At 51.6% G+C, this 5,000-nt stretch overlaps 1 protein-coding gene and 2 long non-coding RNA genes across 3 annotated transcripts in view; 2 read left to right on the plus strand and 1 right to left on the minus strand.

The window, feature by feature from the left end:
* LOC132451617 (voltage-dependent calcium channel gamma-4 subunit-like) overlaps positions 1-1,397 on the minus strand; it is a 10,081-nt gene extending 8,684 nt beyond the window's left edge. The window contains 2 exon segments of the mRNA XM_060044211.1: positions 849-871; positions 1,058-1,397. The gene's annotated coding sequence lies outside the window, so the exon portion shown is untranslated.
* Positions 1,398-3,490: 2,093 nt separating this feature from the next.
* LOC132451629 (uncharacterized) lies at positions 3,491-3,774 on the plus strand. Its single transcript, XR_009524152.1, has 2 exons — positions 3,491-3,588; positions 3,629-3,774. It is a non-coding gene; the product is annotated as an uncharacterized LOC132451629 (long non-coding RNA).
* A 953-nt stretch (positions 3,775-4,727) lies between these two features.
* The window catches only part of LOC132451638 (uncharacterized), a 1,189-nt gene continuing 916 nt past the window's right edge, over positions 4,728-5,000 (plus strand). Inside the window, exon 1 of the long non-coding RNA XR_009524161.1 lies at positions 4,728-4,859. This is a non-coding gene — a long non-coding RNA (uncharacterized LOC132451638). The remainder of the gene's footprint in view (positions 4,860-5,000) is intronic.

Raw genomic sequence — 5,000 nt, forward strand, 5'->3', positions numbered from 1 at the left:
GATCTAAACCTCTAGATCTAAACCTCTAGATCTACACCTCTATATCTACACCTCTAGATCTACACCTCTAGATCTAAACCTCTAGATCTACACCTCTAGATCTACACCTCTATATCTACACCTCTAGATCTACACCTCTAGATCTACATCTAGAGATATAGATCTAGAGATAGAAGAGAGCCAGTGTTTTGCTTCTATCTTCATGCCCAGGTATGTATAAATAATATCAACTAACGAAAATAATTCTAACCAGAGGAGGATGGGATAGTTTAGTTAGGTTAGGGGTGGTTAGTTAAGGTGTTGGGTTGGAGAGGCTAAGTTTAGTTGTAAGGTTGAAGGTGGTTAGTTAAGGTGTTAAATGGTTAGAAATGGTTAAGGTAACAGGTCAGAGATGGTTACGAATCAAATCCATGATTGATATATAGTCACTACTAGTTCACAACATGTCCGTACGTTGAGGGACGCCGCGTCTACTCTGCTCGTCAGCCGCTCAGAGAGTCGACGTCGCGGCGATGACTCTAGCCCCCCACCCCTGACGGACCTCCACCGCCACTTAGAACGACGTCCTGCTCTCGGAAGTTCTCTCATCTCCTCCACTTCACGTTGAGCGCCTCGGACACTACACGCTAAATAGGCTATGTGGCGTGCGTGCGATGAGAATCGATCCTCCACCGCATGCACGGCGGGGATAGACGATACACGGACCCCCAGCAGGCGGTCGGTGGCAATCAGTGCGCTTCTCTTTTCTGCGTTTCCTCGTGAAGAGATTCGATCACGCAACGTTCACCCGACCGATAACCTTTCGGACGCACATCGCTGAGGTAGGAGGTCAGAAAATGATCGCTTACCTTCAGACGGAGAACTTTTGCAGCTGTGATGAGACGAGACGCCGTCGATCCACAGGGAGGGAGAGCGAGAGGACGGAGAGAGAGAGAGAGAGAGAGAGAGAGAGAGAGGAGAGAACAGACAGATGAGGAGGACGCGACGCCCTCCGCAGGATGAAAATGAATACGAATCTCCAATACAGATCAGAACACACGCACACGCACACACAAACCTGATGAGGTGCCGCTGATACAGATTCAAAATGACTCGGAAGGACCTTTAGTGGTATCGTTGAATGTTAATCGTTGAAGAGTCTACATTCGCTTTGTTAAGTGAAGATAGAAATTCCAGTCTTCCCTGTCTTCAGAGCCCAAAAGGACTTCCCGCTGAGCTTCAGAGGGGCGCAACAGGCGCCTGGTCGTGGCGGAAGGACACAACAGGCACACGGGAGGAGCGGAGGGGCGCAACAGGCGGCAGGGCGGAGCAGAGGGGCGCAATAGACGCCGTGGCGGAGCAGAGGGGCGCAACAGGCGAATTGGCGGAGCGGAACGGCGCCAAAGGCACACGAGATGAGCGGAGGGACGCAACAGGCGGCAATGCGGAGCAGAGGGGCGCAACAGGCGGCTTGACGGAGCGGAGCGGCGCAACAGGCGGCTGGTCGGAGCAAAAACCGGGACGAATCCTGACCCGGTGGACGGGAGTCTTCTGCTGCTTTCAGATAAAGCTGGAAACGACTCCTAACTGTTTAAACAAACTCGTGGTCCATTTTTGATCAAACTACTTTTATTATTTAATCGTCATTAATTAACCTAATCCATTACACTAACGTTGATGAGGTTGGTTCGAGGATCTCAGAGTTAATTGACTTGTAGGCTAAAGCTAATGTTGGAGTTATTTTGCATTTGTTTTTGTGTGTATGCTTAAGCCAATCACTACACAATAGGATTGTAATCAATTTTTATCTGATTACAAATTATAATCCGTTGCTCTTTTGCGAATTAGCAGTCGTGGGTCGAACTCTTTTGTGTTTCCTTTGCCGTAACCTTCCAGGGTGATCAATGTGCTGTTCTTCTTTCAAAAAGCCAAAGGTCATTGCACTGCACACGTTATAGAAAAGAAATAAGTTTATTTGTTACATGTTTGAGATGATTGCTACCAAGTCGGAACAAGAACCTAAACATTAAACAAGAGCTCTTCATTAACCACACACAGATCCTAAGGTTAGCTAACAGAATACTGGGAATAGAAACTTTTCAGAGGACCTATTCCACGCTTACTTCTTACCATTTCAGATGTCAGTCATGTTGTGTTACTATCTCAATAAACCAAGGTACCTTATTGTCTAAACGATTAACAGTGATCTTCAAACACTAGATAGAGAATAGCCCACAGCCAGGAGGACGCTTTGGGGAGTGATTCTATACAGGTTTCATATCCGGGCAGGACCACTTTACCCTTAAGTTCCCCTCAGCTCGATGTGCACAACACTTAAAACAAAACCACTTAAAACAAAACCACAGTTCATGTGCAAAAGGCAGCGAACGAGATGACCACCAAGCCAAACGAGATGACCACCAAACCAAACGCGCCCTTGGAGATCCACCACCACCATGCTCCCAGTGAGGTCCTCATCGCCGGCTGATTCACGTGCACGCTGCTAGTGTGCACGTTAGCGTCTGTTCCTCACCTTCCACTCGACCAGCAGTACCTCCTCCGACCAGAAGGGGCTCCTTCCTGAACCTCTTCCTGGTTCGCTGGTTTGGGTTCAAGTCTCACAGGGGGAGTCTGTTAAAAATGGCATTGCGATAAAGGAAGATACGAATAAAGAACTGATCCGTTGAATCCACTCGAGAGAGCCGGGTGGGCCTCTGAGTGAGGAAGATCTTGGGGAGGTTGTGGGCGTGTCCACGCAGACCCAGGTGTGACGGACAGAAACATGTGACCAGGAAGTCAGTGCCTCATCACAGGCTTAAAACTTAAACCTAAAAACCAAACATTGAAATTAGAAAATAAACTGAACTCTTGTTGCATAAGTTGTAGGCCAGAAGGGGTTTGAATACACAAACATGACTTAGGTTATACAGAGTATGACGATCATTTAAGCAAACTTAACAGGTGTGTCGGGAACAGGTATCTAATGCAACGTTATCTCCTCCGAGGACGCCATTTTGGCGTTGTCAGGGGTCCTCAAAGTTTTCTAACACTTATGCCAGCTCTACAACTTTAAAGTCCTCAAACTCTTAAGCTAGCTTGTTAAGATAAAGGTCCTCAAACTCTTAAGCTAGCTTGTCAAGCTGAAGGTTTCCAGAATCTTCCCAGGATGGCTCCAAACCGTTTCACCACGGTTTTCCGTCGCAAATAGAAACTGCTTAGAAAAGGGTTTTGCCAAAACATTGAAAACATGAAGGAGTATTTACATCCCACGAAAGACGTCTGTGATCAAGGTTGAAGTAACATCTGCTAAGGTAAAGACATTTGAGAAGAATCAATGTCTATAGATTTGAAGTATAAATATTAATTCATTTACAATGTGTTTGTACACTACTATATAACCTCTAGGATTTCTCGTGTGCAGATCAGGTACACAGGCAATAAGTTTAGTAAAAAATATATGCTCTTTCTGTTGACGAATACCATCTTATTAACGTCACCCTGCAGACTGGAGCCCAAGAGGAGACCAGCGTCTACAACAGCACCCAGGGGTGCTACAACAGCACCCAGAGTCTACAGCAGCACCCAGGGGTGCTACAGCAGCACCCAGGGGTGCTACAGCAGCACCCAGAGTCTACAGCAGCACCCAGAGTCTACAGCAGCACCCAGCGTCTACAGCAGCACCCAGGAGGAGACCAGCGTCTACAACAGCACCCAGGGGTGCTACAGCAGCACCCAGAGTCTACAGCAGCACCCAGAGTCTACAGCAGCACCCAGAGTCTACAGCAGCACCCAGAGTCTACAGCAGCACCCAGAGTCTACAGCAGCACCCAGAGTCTACAGCAGCACCCAGAGTCTACAGCAGCACCCAGAGTCTACAGCAGCACCCAGTCTGCAGCCGTCCACCGTGGAGCCTTCACTACCATCAGAGGCATCTATCCAAAGGGACTGACCGTGGACCCAGAGACGGGTCATTAAGGAGAGGGAGGGGTCAGGGGGAGGGGTCAGGGGTCATTAAGGAGAGGGAGGGGTCAGGGGTCATTAAGGAGAGGGAGGGGTCCGGGGGAGGGGTCAGGGGTCATTAAGGAGAGGGAGGGGTCAGGGGTCATTAAGGAGAGGGAGGCGTCAGGGGTCATTAAGGAGAGGGAGGGGACAGGGGGAGGGGTCAGGGGTCATTAAGGAGAGGGAGGGGTCAGGGGTCATTAAGGAGAGGGAGGGTCGGGGGTCATTAAGGACAGGGAGGGGTCGGGGGGAGGGGTCGGGGGTCATTAAGGACAGGGAGGGGTCAGGGGTCATTAAGGAGAGGGAGGGTCGGGGGTCATTAAGGAGAGGGAGGGGTCAGGGGGAGGGGTCAGGGGGAGGGGTCAGGGGTCATTAAGGAGAGGGAGGGGTCAGGGGTCATTAAGGAGAGGGAGGGTCGGGGATCATGAAGGACAGGGAGGGGTCGGGGGAGGGGTCGGGGGTCATGAAGGACAGGGAGGGGTCGGGGGAGGGGTCGGGGGAGGGGTCGGGGGAGGGGTCGGGGGTCATGAAGGAGAGGGAGGGGTCGGGGAGGGGTCAGGGGTCATTAAGGAGAGGGAGGGTCGGGGGTCATTAAGGACAGGGAGGGGTCGGGGGAGGGGTCGGGGGTCATGAAGGAGAGGGAGGGGTCGGGGGTCATTAAGGACAGGGAGGGGTCGGGGGGAGGGGTCGGGGGTCATTAAGGACAGGGAGGGGTCGGGGGTCATGAAGGAGAGGGAGGGGTCGGGGGTCATGAAGGAGAGGGAGGGGTCGGGGGTCATGAAGGAGAGGGAGGGTCGGGGGTCATTAAGGATAGGGAGGGGTCAGGGGTCATGAAGGAGAGGGAGGGGTCGGGGGTCATGAAGGAGAGGGAGGGGTCAGGGGTCATGAAGGAGAGGGAGGGGTCGGGGGTCATGAAGGAGAGGGAGGGGTCGGGGGTCATGAAGGAGAGGGAGGGGTCGGGGGTCATGAAGGAGAGGGAGGGGTCGGGGGTCATGAAGGAGAGGGAGGGGTCGGGGGTCATG

Source organism: Gadus macrocephalus, chromosome 22 (genome assembly GCF_031168955.1).
Source record: "Gadus macrocephalus chromosome 22, ASM3116895v1".
Classification (NCBI taxonomy): Eukaryota; Metazoa; Chordata; class Actinopteri; order Gadiformes; family Gadidae; genus Gadus; species Gadus macrocephalus.